The sequence below is a fragment of the Phyllobates terribilis genome, unplaced genomic scaffold, assembly GCF_046119375.1.
Source record: "Phyllobates terribilis strain yellow unplaced genomic scaffold, ASM4611937v1 Scaffold_1__5_contigs__length_1240528914, whole genome shotgun sequence".
In the NCBI taxonomy this organism is placed as follows: domain Eukaryota; kingdom Metazoa; phylum Chordata; class Amphibia; order Anura; family Dendrobatidae; genus Phyllobates; species Phyllobates terribilis.
In genome coordinates, this window is record NW_027362761.1 from 1054653854 (window position 1) to 1054669264 (window position 15411).

The following is a 15411-nucleotide window of genomic DNA, read 5'->3' on the forward strand; positions in this document are numbered from 1 at the left end:
GTGTGTCCTTTCTCTGGCCTTCTCTCTGCACCTCACACCCAGTGACACTTCTATCCGGTATCCTCGGGCCTTGGCGGGCGACTTGTGTTCCGTCCCCTGGGTCCTATGTGGCTACCATCTTAGTGAGACTGGTGTGGACTTTTGCCTGCAGTACATGAAATGCTGCAGCAGCCGGTTTCTAGTTGAGCCTTGCTGTTTCTCCTCTAGTTGAGGGACCGGTTCCCCTTATCTGGCCTGACCCCTCTACCTCCTGGTAGCAGCGGGACTACGGGTGGCCTTCTGCACGGCCCGTAGCCCTAGGGTCCCTTCGGTTCCTTGAGCCTTCCTGCTCCCTCTCCTCTCTTCTCTCCTTCAGTCCTGGGCCTCCCAGGCTAGGCCCGCCTCCGGAGCAGAGCTCATGCCGAGCCTCTGCTCCTGTCACTTTTCCTCCTCTGACTGGCTTGCTCTTTCTAAGATGGCTTCCTATTTATACTCTCCCTGTCATGTGCTCCCCTAAGCAGCTCCCCTAAGCACCCACTACATAGGACCCTCCCACCAGCCTGGGACCTGGGACTGTGCTCTCCCTTAGGAGCAATCTCGCCCTACCCCCACTGCGGGTATGTGTTGGATGCAGGTGTTAGGGTCCCGAGCCATACACCTTCCTTACCTGAGGGTGAGATACCACACCTCTGGGTGAGATGCAGTAACTCTGTGGCGACTGAACCCTCAGGGGCGCCACACACCCTTCTGCACAGTTTTGAAATGGCGACGAAGATGTTTAGTGCTGACGACGATGCCATTATCAGCATGACTATTCCGGTGATTTACATGCTGGAGCACACATTAAACAGAATTCAGAGTCAGGTGGTGGGACAAGAGGAGGTGGAGGAAGTAGAGGAGGAGTCGTATGCGGAAGGGATAACATCTCCAAGGTCCAGACGGTTGTCAGCACAAAGGCGGCAGGCATGGGAGGGTGGGGGAGAGGGATTAACCAGGGCGCATGGTAGCAGCCAAACTGTTGAGGAAGCTGCAGGAGCCGAGAAAGAAGTGGAGGATGAACTGGCGATGGGCATGGAAGACTCATCAGATGAGGGAGACCTTGATCACATTTCTGTTGTGCAAGGTTGGGGGGAGAGGGCAGAGGAAGGAAGCATGATTCTTACCTCGCTACCAACACAACAAGGACTTGGTCCTCCTGGATGCGCAAGACACATGAGTGCCTTCTTGCTGCACTACCTGCAACATGACCTTCAGATTGCAGAATTCGAAGTAATCCCGACTACTGGGTTGCCACACTCTTAGATCCCCGGTATAAAAGTAAATTTGCCGAAATAATTCCTGCCATAAAAAGGGATTGATGCATGCAGGAGTATCTGCAGACGCTGTTGCAGAATCTTACATGTGCTTTTCCACAAAACACCAGTGGTGCACGAAGTGAATCTCACAGTTCTAACTTGCCAACCGTGGGACTGTCGAGTCTTCATCTCTCAAACCGTAACAGTAACACAGTATCTGCTGGTAACAGCAATTTTGTGGAATCGTTTCACCACTTTTTTAGACCATCCTTTGCAAGGCCACAGGAGACAACAAGTCTGACACATAGTCAATGCCTAGAGAGGATGGTGCAGGAGTATCTCCAAGTGAACATCGAAGCCATGACTGTGTCACTGGACCCTTGCTCATTTTGGTATACCAATCTGGAAAAATGGCCGGAGCTCGCCACTCACTCCTTGGAGATCTTGTCATGCCCTGCAGACAGTGTTCTCTCTGAACGTGTGTGCAGCGCTGCTGATGGTGTGCTGACAGATAAGCGCACACGGCTGTCCACTGACAATGTAGACAGACTCACGTTCATAAAGATGAGAAAATCATGGATTCGCAAGGTCTTTTCTAACCCTGTGTTATCCTTGGGAGACTAAAAGCTTGAGGATTTGGTAATATCACCTCACCAAGCATTTTAAGCAACAGTGGGGCAATTGATGCCACTTAACCCTAGAACGCATGACCATAAAAATCTACACTTTCATATACCTGGGGCCTTTTAGGCCCGTGTGCAAATAACATGGAATAACTCAAACTCAAATGACAAACAACTATATACATGAAGAATACCTAGAGTTTCAAAATTCTAACTAAAGTAATCTTGCAGAAAATAGATAACAATTAACAGGGCGGGCCTGCGAGGCCCCAGGTATGCGTTCTAGGGTTAAGTGGTGTCTGTGCCACAATTTAGGGAAAAAATGGAGACTCTTTTTGGAGTCCCCTTGCTGTGTCTTACGTGACGTTGGCATCGTCAATTCCAGGTGGGTTGGGTCGCTCCCCCCCCCCCTTTTAACTGTAAGAAACTACATACACTACATACACTATGGCTTGGGGTAACACAGATGGTTGAGTCTGAAGAGCTGTTTACTCAGAGGTCTGCTCCAAATCTTCAGTGTCTGCTAGTCAGCGTAGAATTTTTAACTGTATCTAGCCTAGGCAATACTTTGGGCGTAGTAGCCCAGCTGCGAAGCAAGCTGCACTGGCTGTGTATCTAATAAGAATTTTTAAATGCATCTAGCCTAGGCAGACTGTGGGGACCCCCAACCAAACCCAGACGCTCAGCCCCCCTACCGCACACCTATCCTTGACAATACAATAATGTAACTGTTAGAACTCTCCTGTTAGGTTTTTTCTATCTTGCTTTTCACATGACCTTGTTTGCCTATTTAATCCTGCTCCACCCTCCTGGCCTTGCTGGACTTCATTGTAATTTCTACTCTTAAGTTAGCCTGGTGCTTAGTTACCTTTCTCAGTCTGTTTAGCTTGGTCTTCGGACCTTTATGTTCTGTGTTGTGTGTTTGTCTTTTACTGCTACAATTTCTGCTAGGAGGTGCCCAACTTTATCCCAGTCCCTAGATCTTGTAGGCATCCCTCCCTTGTATCTATAGGTCTTTGTACAGACTAGCGAGGACTTTAGCGGGTCTGATCGCAGGATCAGGTTCCCCGTTACATCGTAGGGATCTAGCTTAGTTCTATTGTAGGGACAGATCTCCTTTCTTTCCTTAGTGCTTGTAGCAGATCATAACAGTAACTCTTACAACTGGATGGGTGAGGATCGGTCACAGCTTTATTAACTCTTTATACTCATTCCATTAGAAAGGCATTTTATTTCTAAAATAATTCAGCTTGTTGCAGCATGCCCTGGGTCTCCACTCCGGCAACTTGGCCAACAAGTGTAACTCTCCAACATGTCCTTTCTATTTCCAGGCCACGGAGGATCCTGCGTACTCGTATGCAGGACTCTGACCCCCACCCATCACTCTTAACGCTTGTTCCACTTCGTCCTGGAGTCCTGACAGGAATATGTCCAGTCCAATATCCATTAAGTGAACACCGTCGGGCCGTATGAGGCCTGCTTTATCTCCTTCCAGTTGCCGGTGTCGTACCACTACACCGCCTCTGTCTCTTCTAAATTTTGCCATCCGAATATTTATTACCCGCCTTGTCCGTTCGATGGCCGTGATGTCTCGCGCACCTTGCCATACCGCTATCGGCACAATCTCTGACCATACTATAGCTAGTTTTGTGAAAAATTCTCTGAAGCGCTCAGTGTCTAGTTTCATTATTGACATTAGTTATGCGCTTTTGTGATGACCTAGGTTGTTTCCCCCGGCCTGTATAACTAAGATGACCGGACATCTTGCCTCTCTCCCTACCTTGATTACCTCCATTAGTACCTGTGGCCATAGTAGGCCTCTATTACCTCTCCAGTTGAAATATGTGTTATGAAACTCTAATTTCCTCCCACCTGGGCGGACTTTCGCCCTTTTTTCTGCCCAATATATATACGAGTGGCCTATCACTCACACTGTTGGCTTAGCGTCACCTGTAAAAGAAACAAACCACGTTAGGATAACAAGTCCGGTCTTATGTATCTTGACAAACATGTGGATCGCCATCTCCCTATCCTCTGAACTTCCGTTTCTGACAGTCCTGCTCTTGCTGCTTCCGTGGCCGCGCCTATGCGGAAGGAGTATGTCCCGTAATCTTTGGGGTGGTTCCCTGCCGATGTTATGCATTTATTAAATATAGCTTGTAACTGGTATCTTGATAATGGCGTTCCATCAATGTGTGATAGGAAGAAATTACTTTGTGATCTGATGGTTAGATATGTTTTACTATTGTTACCCGACTCAGTGTACCGTTTGTGGGTTGTAGAAGTACCCAAGTGCCCCTGCCCGCTGGAACCGTTTTCAATTTGTGTGTGCGTAGACGTATTGCATTATTGGCTATGACTACGTCCTGGTGTAATAAGCCTCCACTTGTGGTAATTTTGGATTGAGGGACTAATTCGCTTATGCATAGCGCCCCGAAGAAGGCGATCACAAATGCAGTAGACAGTAGTGTTTCTTCAAATTGTGAGTGTCATGTTAATGGTGTTAGGGATATGATGTGAGAAATCAGTTTTAGTGACACGGGACGGGACGTCTACACTCCTGACTTGGCTGACCCCTTTTCCACCCTTTTACGGATTGTCTGATGATGAATGTTTGTCACATCTCCCCAATTCATTAGTTGGAAGTGAAATGCTACTCCGGTCAGACACCGCTGCGCTGACGCCCCTGATATGCCCCTCATCATTAGCTGGTGGTGAAATTCTATGGTGACTTGTGATCTGGCTTGTTCACATTGGTCAACCCGTCTGCCTGCTACTAGTCGTGTTCACTCTTCCCATGCCTTACCGTATGCTTGCCACGTTGACGGGGCAACTGACGCTCTGATTAATGGCATCAACTATTCGCCACTAGATCCCATAGGGAAGGTTGGCAACTGTTGCCCGATGGGTGGGCGTTGTGGAAGAGCTCTGTGAAAATCTGCCAATTGAATTGTTATAAAGCGTTAGCAGCAGCTTTAGACCCTTCAGCATAGTGGCTAGCGCGGACCCATACATTGGGTTTTAGGCACAGGAATGCTAGCCTGGGTAGTAGGCCTAGCACTGGGAGAGACGATGATGCCATCTTATTAATGCAGTGCGCTAGGCTGGTGTTTTTTGTTATGAAGCGTATATTTTTGTAAGCCAGGAGCGCGCCCCATATTTCTATTGCTACCACTATTGGGATGAAAAATTATTTTCAGGGCTAGATGCAGCTAAAAATTATTATTAATTTAAAAGCTGATGGAGCTTGGTGCAGATGGCCTAATACAATGAGTCCCACACACTGCTAGAAGGCCAAATATTTTTTCAGAGCTAGATGCAGAAAAAAATTATATTCAATTTACAACCTGATGGAGGTCAGTATAGATGGACTAATAGAACAAGTCCCACACACTGCTAGAAGGCCAAATATTTTTTCAAAGGTAGATGCAGAAAAAAATTATATTCAGTTTGCAACCTGATGGAGGTCAGTATAGATGGACTAATAGAACAAGTCCCACACACAGCTAGAAGGCCAAATATTTTTTCAGAGCTAAATGCAGAAAAAAATTATATTCAATTTCCTACCTTATGGAGGTCAGTAGAGATGGACTAATAGAATGATGCTATGCCCAAAAGGTTTTACTTCACTTGGTGCAGTAAAAAAATTGGTATTCTATACACAGGTGGGGTAGCTTGCAACACAGATAGGCTACTCCACTGACTAACACACTCTGCAATAGGCCAAAAAGGATTAACTTTGCTAGATTTAGCCAAATGCTGTGACAAAAACTTGCACATCACTGGCACAGACCTGCCTGGCAATAATTGATAGGAACTGATGTAACTTAGTCCTGAAAAGGACTGCAATTACAATTAGTCTTTACTCCCACAACCTATCTATTTAAGAGCACAAACCTGCCTGATAAAAGTCATAGGAAATTCTGTAACCTAGTCCTTAAAAGGACTGCAATTACAACTATTCCCTACTCCCAAGCTATCTGTAGATTTGTGCGAAAATTGGCTTGAAATTAACAAGGTATAGCGCACACAGCACCAGCAGTGCCGTCTAACACGCAGCTGCAGCAGTGAGAAAATGGTGGCGACGGGGGAAAATGGCTGGGTCTTATAGGGCAAGGACATGTGACATATACTGCCAATGACACATGCCCTTGCTTGTGTGAAAAAAAGCACTTCGCTCCGTGTGTGCGCTGCTGATAGGCTGACAGATTGCACCTCCCCACTGTAAAGATAAAAAAAAATAGAGATCTTCATTATTCCTGCAGAGATCCATCCCCTGCCCCTCCCCCCGCCCCGCTGTACACTCAAACTGCGCATTGACATTAATTTTCATCATTACTGAGAAAAAATCCAGTTATGATTTTGGTGCACGAACAATTATCGAGCAGCCGAATTTTTTTCAAATCGTTCGTGTTTGCCGAACGGCTCGAACACCGCCCAAAACAGCTCGAATTTGAGATTGGCGAACAGTTCTAGTCGAACAACGCTCATCTCTAGTCCCAACCATTCTTTTCAAGGAGTGGAGAGCAATGAATATTCATTCACTTTAATAGCGGGCACCTATGAACGCTGAGCAGCTGCAGGAGCCGCGGCTGCTGCTAACATGGTGTCCACTATTAAGGAAAATTAATATTCACTGTTTCCCATGCCCATAGTCCCTCCCACCTCTAGGCACTGGCTTCAGTGCACAGAGGTGGGCGGGTCTATGGGTGTAGGGAGCAATGAATATTCATTTACTTTAACAGCAGGCACAGTGTTAGCTGCGGCAGACAGCTCCTGCCTCCTGTGACCCGCTCCACCGTGAGATGGTGAAAAAGTGCGTCTTAGGCTGCATGCCCACTATGTGTTTTTCAAGCATTTTTGCCACGGAATTTGCACAGCGAAAACGCTTAAAAAACGCTTGGTAATACGTGCCCCATGGTCCCCAATGATAATCCGCATGTGCTGTGCACATGCTGCAGAAATTTCCGCTGCGGATTATCATTGCTGAAAAATCCGCAGCATGTCCATTATTTTTGCGTACACGCAGCGTAATTGCCGCCATTGACTTGTATTGAATAGCTAGATATCCGCATGACTACATGTGCATATGCGGATATTAAGCGATTCAATGTGCAGATGGTACCCGGGTCTGGAGAAGAGGTCATCCAGACCTGGGTTACATAGTATTTGTTAAAAAAAATAATTTAAAATAAAAAATATACATTATACTCACCTTCAGATGGTCCACGGTCTCCTGTGCGGTGTGTCCTGGCTCCTCGGTGGCTCGCGATGGTGTAAAAGGACCTTTCATGACGTCATTTAGTCATGTGACAGGTCGACGTCGCATGACCTGTCACATGGCTAAATGACGTCATGGAAGGTCCTTTTACTCCACCGCGAGCCGTACAAGAGACCGGACGCACTGGAGAGAAGACCACGGGCCATCAGAAGGTGAGCATAATGTTTTGGGTTTTTTTTACCATTTTTATTCTTTTTTTAACTAATTACTTGGTTACACTATATAAACCCATGCCGGTTGCATGGATTTATATAGTGTGACCAAGTTGTCAAGCACTTTTCCAAGTGATGCTAAAATCGCTTGGAAAAGCACTTGATTACCCTCATGCAGAAATGCATGCAAAAACGCTTGACAAACGCTTCTACCTAGCAGGAAAATCGCATGTAAAATCTCCATGCGTTTTTCCTGCCAGGGAGATGCAGAAAAAAAAGCAGCATTTCTGCATCGTGGGCACATAGCCTTATAGTCTGAAAAATACGGTAACTTTTTCATTTTTCCATTGATATAGCCATGTGAGGGCTTGTTTTTGCAGGACAAGTTGTATCTTTGAATAACACTATCCATTTTATAATATAATGTAATGGAAAGTGGAAAGAAAATTCCAAGTGTGGCAAAATAGCAAAAAAGTGCAATTCTATAATTGTTTTTTTTTATTTACAGTGTTCATTAAACTATAAAAATGACATGGCAATATAATTCTACAGGTCAGTACGATTACAGCAAATGCATCGTTTTTCTAGTTTTTGCTTTATTTAAGTGATGAAAAAAAATTCCAAAATTTGTGAAAAAAAAAACATTTGCTTGTGTTGGACTTTTTGGACTCACATTGGTGGATTCACATTGGTGAGTCAAAAAGGAAAAAGTATATCCTCAAGCATCAAAACTCAAGCGGTAACATTAAATTATCCCACTGGTATTCTCTATAACCCATACCATTTGCCTTTCCATGTTATATATTAATTATACTTCCACCAGTACTGTTTAGGCAACCCCGGCGCAGAAGCCGCCCGTGATCCAGGACCGGCAAAACATCCATCTACACTGCCGAAACCCTCACACACATCCTGGGAATCTAATAAAGTCCTCTTACAGGTAAAACCAATACACCCTACCACCTGTGATACCCCACTTCCAAACTCTAATGTACATTTTGTATTTATCAACAGCTACTCCTATCTCTGATGTCCAAAAGAGGGCACAAACATTACCCGTCTAGGCTAACTCTGTTCATCTTCACCATGAATCCCACCTGGACCGATAACAGGTAAATTACCTTCCTCCCCAAAAAGAGGACATCCAACTCATTGCTATAGGAACCGTAGGTTCAAAACCCCTTATAACTATTAATCTCTTCTTCACCCAGAAAACATCCAGATCACAACTGGCTAAGAAATGTAACAAGCCAAAACTAGAAGGAACTCACGAAGAACCTCTACCAGAAAGGAATAACCCATTTTTAATTGCATTTTTTTTTTTTTTAATTTCTTACAACATCCTGAAGTGCTAATTTTATATGATATTTTATGTGACAATAGTTTAAAATAATTAAAAAAAAAACAAAAACTGAACTTTGTATCAGAACATCCTACTCTACCCTTTACCCCCCTTCCAACCCCACCTATTACGGCCTAGCTATACCAGCGTAGGATTACTTCTATTTTGTTTGTACATTGGATCCTTTCCAATCTCATCCACCCGTGGTAGGTGGACTATCCTTTGCGACAGGTAATCCAGGCCCACCTACCAGCGCCCACACACCACACTAGTGTCATATGAACAACAGCCACGGGCTGGTTTTCACAGGAATACCATGATGACAGACACAGTGGTCTTCAGCAGACCCCTAGCAGTCATGGCAACCTATCGGCATCCTGCAATCGCTTCAAGGGTGTGCCAATAAGGGCTTTGAATGGTGCTCCTCCCTTCCGACACACTGTTAATACAGATTGACAGTGGCATTTAACAGGCTAACAGCTTTACTCAACCCATGGCTGATAGAGGCAGATGATGGCTGATTATCACAGCCATTATCTGCAAGTAAAGAAGTGGGTTCAGCTTGTGAGCCCACATAAAAAGTAGGGAGACGACTTATGACGGATAGAGTACGTCATAAGTCATTAAGGGGTTAAGTCAATCTGTGTTTTATTGTTCACAGACTGCAACTACCACTCCTATTTTCTATGCTTTTCAGTACTGCAATAATATACTACACTCTGATTTAGGCTATCTATGTGTAATGAAGAGCTGTGCATCATGACCTCCTATCTCTTGGCTATAAAATCCTACAATGCACACTGCTTTCCATGCTCACATCATTTATAGTGCCTGTGATAGTCCCCACTGTTAGACTGTGGTACATTATGTGATGTGATAGCTGCAAGGCATTATGGCGAAGTCGGCGCTGATGTCAAGTGAGCCCTCTCTCTCTCTTCAGCAATGTGTGAAATAGCGCAGGACCTTTTTCCTGTTTGCAATCTGATTGAATTGAATCGAAATGTGTTCAGATTCACTGGTATATCCGAACTTCATGAAATTCGACATAAAAAATTATTTTACAGCAGATCAATTCAGTCATCTCTAAAGATTATATGTAGACCCACTTGATATGAACAGTATTGCATCTGCGCATGCACGAAAAGCATTCAACACCTGAACAGAATTAGACGAAGCTGGAAAAGCAGTCATTGGTAAAGGTTATGATTGAACAGTGGCGGACACAGAAGAGGCCCCTGTGTAGGAATAGTATTTGGCCACTTTGCAGCCCAATAGCTCATCATGAAGAATTCAACCTAATTTTGAGGTGGTAGTGGCCCCTTACCTCTTGGACACCCTGTACGGCTGCACTTGCTGCACCAATGAAATATCTGCCCCTGTCATTGAAGGTATCTTAAGATCTGTAGATACGGTGACAGCCATGTTTGCTATTTATACACTGTATTTATTTGGAGTAGGGAGGCTGTCTGTTTGGAAAACACTATTTGCCTGCAGATATAGGGTTAATCTGCAGGGAATACATTACAATGCTTCCTGATTGTCTTACTGAAAGTGAGGATACTGGGGCAAAATGAACTTATTTCCTCCCAGGAGCGACCAGCTTTCAGTTATGAGGCTGTACACAAAGGCATTACAGTCATCGCACACAGCATTGCTAACTAGAATGTGTGCAGTAAGTTTAAGCATGTACTGGTACTTTGACAACCAGCTATGCAGCGCAGAGCAATTTCCTAGGTGACAGGTACCCTTTAAACGAAAGGACTGATTCAAGGAATGAGTTGATTTAGAAGTTATGGAAATTACTATACCTGTACATTTCTGTTTAGAAACTTCACTAGAAAGTGGAAAATCCCTTTAAATAAAAAATAAAATAGTATTCAACAAGCTCATGACCTCCATCTAGTGGTGGTCGCAGGTAACAAACATTTTGTTATTTAACTCTATGGTTATACATATGACTGAGTTCTGTATCAGCACAAGCACAACTTCCTTTATTATTTAATTAATAAGTATAAGTAATAAGTAATTAAGTATAACTAACTTCTAAATATAAGTAACTCTCATTAGTGCTAATTAATTTATCAGCATAGAAATTCATATGTAAAATTAACCATTATGGACTGGATTTATACATTGAGAATTGAGATACAATGCTGATATATGGAATCTTGGAGAAACAATGCTGGTTGACCTGTTAGCTGTAATGCAGCCTTCTGTGGGGAATATATTGTCTCATATCTAATGTTACTGATGTTTAAATCACATTTATCCTGTGCACATTATGAGATTCAATTAAGTTTTAAATTGTTGTAATAACACTTAAGATATATATATAGCGATTACAGAGCCGTGTTTGTGTTTTCTATTTTAGTATGATGCACAGAACAAACTAGTTGTAGTATTAATATTATATATCAAAAATGACAATTTGATTATCATTCCAATATATTTCATTAACTAATTTTATTTTGTTAACTAATTTTATGATTGCAGCAGGAGAAATATGAGCTGCAATTTTCAAGAAAATTACATGCCTAGGATTATTGCATATAATAATCCTGCCTCTGGAGACATAATGTACTATAAAAAATACAGTATCTAAAAGCTAATTTTCCTTTAATGGATTTAGTAATATGCACTCTCAACAATGAAATAGAACATCTTCTCAGTAAACCTTCGTGAAGTCCTAGCATTATTTACTAGGCATTGCTATACAATTTCTTGCTTCTTAATGATTACTGGTGATCATAAGTAAATTTAATATAGTGACATGTAAATTTATTTGACTCATCGAGGGAAAAAATAACACTTCTGGAAAAATACATTTATTTATATGAGCCTACTGTAAAGGTGCTGAAGATTTGTCTTGTTGAGTGCTCTATCGTGAGTTCAAATGCAAATTTATGCATAAGATATTATACCTGTCTGTAAACTACAGTATAGCTATTGCAAGCTCCAGTATGTCTTTCTAAAAAAAAACTGCAAGGGGTTTTCTGCCCAGAAATATATTTCATAGAAGTACATATAAATGCATGAATGCATATGAACGAAAGAAAACAATAATGCAATTATTATATAGAGAATGAGTGGTACTACATTTCAACAATTTCAACAAATTCTTGATGCAAACATGACATCATGTGTAAAAAAGTAGAAGTTGAAAAGAGGTTGGCTTCTACAAATGGATAATGATCCTAAACACATGCCAAAATCCACAATAGACTACATCAAAAGGCGCAAGCTGAAGGTTTTACAATGGGCCTCACAGTCTCCTGATCTGAACATCATTGAAAATCTGTGGCTAGACCTCAAACTAGCAGTGCATGCAAGACGACCCAAGAATCTCACAGAACTGGAAGAATTTTCCAAGGAAAAATGGATGAAAATCCCTCAAACAAGAATTGAAAGACTCTCGGCTGGCTACAAAAAGTGTTTACAAGCTGTGATACTTGCAAAAGGGGGTGCTACTAGGTACTAACCATGCAGGGTGCCCATATTCCTTTTTGTAATTTTTAAAATGTAAAAAATGCCTAAAATACAAAGGGAATGTGTTATATTTAACTTTAGCCCTTTCATCTTCAACTTGCTTAACTGTTCACAATAATAAGGGGTGCCCAAATTTTTACATGCCACCGTAGAAGCTGCACTCACTTTAGGAGCTGCAATGTCTATCATACTGTACAATATTATGTCCCAACGGCTGCAAAGATCATAATACACACCTCAGCTGCTGCAGAACAGAATAATTCATAGCTCAGATGCTGCAAACCATTGTTTTTCAATCATTCAGGGTTGCATATGAATCTTCCCTTTAAAGGGGTTGTGCTGCAGCAGAGGTGTGTAAAGCCAGATTGATATGATTAAGCATTTCTGAGCTAGGGTTGCTAACTTGAATTTTAATTTTTTCAGACCAGTATTGTGGCCTCCACATAGTGCTCCCAATAGGATAATGGCACCCCACATAGTCATCCAAACAGTATAATGGGCCTCCATAGTTATCAAAACAGTATAATGGCCCCCACATAGCCATCCAAACAGTATAATGGCCCCCACATAGCCATCCAAACAGTATAATGGCCCCCACATAGCCCTTCAAACAGTATAACTTGCCCCCTCATAGACCTCCAGACAATTTAATTAGCCCCTAAATAGCCATCAAAACAGTATAATGGTACCCACACAGGGTTGCCAACTTAACTTTTTATTTTTTCTGGACAGCTTATCAAAAAATCACAGACAGACAATATTTTTTACATAATACATCTTACTATTAACATCTTAAAAGTGACATTTTATGCCCACCAAAGCTATGCTCCTGAATCAAGGTACATAATGAGTGGTATTCCATAACTGCAAGCTTAGAATTATGTTTTAACCTTTCTAAGCGATAATATTGTATTTCCTTTGTACATTTACTATTCAGTATCCAGCATATGTCCTCTTGTATGTCTTCTTTTGTGTTATACTTTCCAGAGCTTATCTTGGTGCTGATAGTCATGGCTGGACTCCAGGTTTTATTTGGTGTTTTTGGCTGTATAAATTGACAATGACTTGGAATTGACAGTTAGCAGTTCATGTCTGTTATTCAGTATTTCTTCATTCTTTGCTTCATAGCCACCAGCTGAGATAAGGAAACGAGATGTACAATTGCCAGGTACACTCTTATTCTTTGAAGTCACATCTGGATTGTTTGCTCCCTGGTTTTTCCTGCAATGTGAACTGAAAACGATAATTTTCTTGCTTTATTACCTAACACTAACATTGGCTAAATTGGAAACATCAATGCCTGGTTTCCTGAGCATTCTGTTATTTGCATTCAATGCAGATTTAGCAAGCAATAAGGGCTTCAATGTAAATATCTAAAGTTCTATTAGATGTGTTTAGGCACAATGAAGACACTGAAGATACTGACTGCACAGGTGTCCATACACATTAGCTAAAAGTTTCATGAATTTGACAATTTCTACATTACCAGATGACTGTTTAAGGTATATAGGGTTGTCTCGACTCTGTGACCATAGATATTGGAAAAGAAAGATTAAGCAGACAAGTACAATGCTGCTCACCATTATTGGCACCACTTCATTTTTTTCATAGACTATACAATATCTTCAGAAATAAATGGAAATGTACCAAAATTATATTCTCAGGATTTTTTAATTAGTGGTGCAAAGTAATACAACAATAAAACATTGTTTTTCAACTTCCATGTTGGAAATTTAAATAAAGAAAAAACAGAATAAACAGCATGTGCAGCCATAAAGGCACCCCTAATTAATACTTGGTTGCACACCCTTTGGCATTGCTGACAGCCTCCAAACGTTTCTTGTAGACATCTATAAGCTTCTTGCACTTCTCAGCTGGAATTTTCTCCCACTCTTTCTTTTCAGTTTGTTCAAGCTCTTGAATGTTTGCAGGGTTCTTTTTCCCAAAGGCAGATTTCAGCTCACCCCAAAGATTTTCAATGGGATTGAGGACAGGACTCATTGCTGGCCATTTGTACTTTTGGATGTGTGCTTTGGGTCATTGTCTTGCTGGAGGACCCATGATCTTCGACTTAAACCAAGTTTTCTTACACTGGGTAGGACATTTCGCTCTAAAATCTCTTGATAATTTTCTGATTTCATGATTCCTGTGAGACGGTCAAGGTTTGGAATGGTGTGCTTTTACTTATAGCTTCATTGCTCCGTCTGTAAACAAATTGTTGCTTTGCATTGCCAAAAATCTCTACTTTTGTTTCATCTGTCCACAGTACATTTTCTCAGAAAGATTGTGGTGTTTCAAGGTACTCTTTGGCAACAATCAGTCATTCCTTTTTATGTATTTTCTTTAGCAATGGTTTCTTCCTTGGCCTTAGCACTTAAAGCTCTGCTTGGATAAGTGTGTGACATATGGTACCTGTTGAAACCATGACCCCAAATTGGTCCATGTTGGCTGTCAGGTCTTTGGAGGTTGGGCATGGTGTTTTTTCTACCATTCGCACCAACTTTGAAGACATCTCTTGTCAATTTTCCTCTTTCCCCCATGTCCAGAGAGTTTCTTGATGGTTACATGCTTGGCAAAGTTCTTAAGAACATTGCGCACTGTTGAAACTGGGATACCAATGTCTTTGGAGATGCCTTTATACCCTTTGGAAGTCTTGTGTTTGCTTATAATAGTAACATTTCTCCTTGCGGAGAGCACTTAGCATGTCGCTCTCTGCAAGGAGAAACGTTACTTCTTAGATACCGGTCTGACGCCTCTCACCCAGCCAAACCAGAACTCACACTTTGCACCAACAAGGGGCAGTACCCCGAAACACAGTGTCTGCAAATTGAGTTTCTGGTCTTGGCTTTTATCTTAAGTCATGTGACAAGGCTCATTAAAGGGTCAATAATGACTTTTAGGATTGCTACTTCCAAGAGGTGGCGCTAGAGTTCTAGTTCTCTTCCTCTCTGTAGAGACAATTTGCATATTTTTTTCCGGTTACCCCGTTTACTGATTGGATTAATTTTATATTTTTCTAAATCTGACTTTAACTAATGCAGCAATACCAATTGGGTGATTGTCCGGACAATTTGAATGCACGAGTGGGATATCTTATTGATTTCACCACTTCAACCAATTGTTAGGGAGACATGTCAAGAAAAAAATCCAATATTCATATATGGTACATGGCTCCATCCAGTCTGAGCCATTGCTCTGTGTGGTTATTTAAAGTCAGGAAGGAAGTATTTACACAGGGATAGCAAAATGTCAC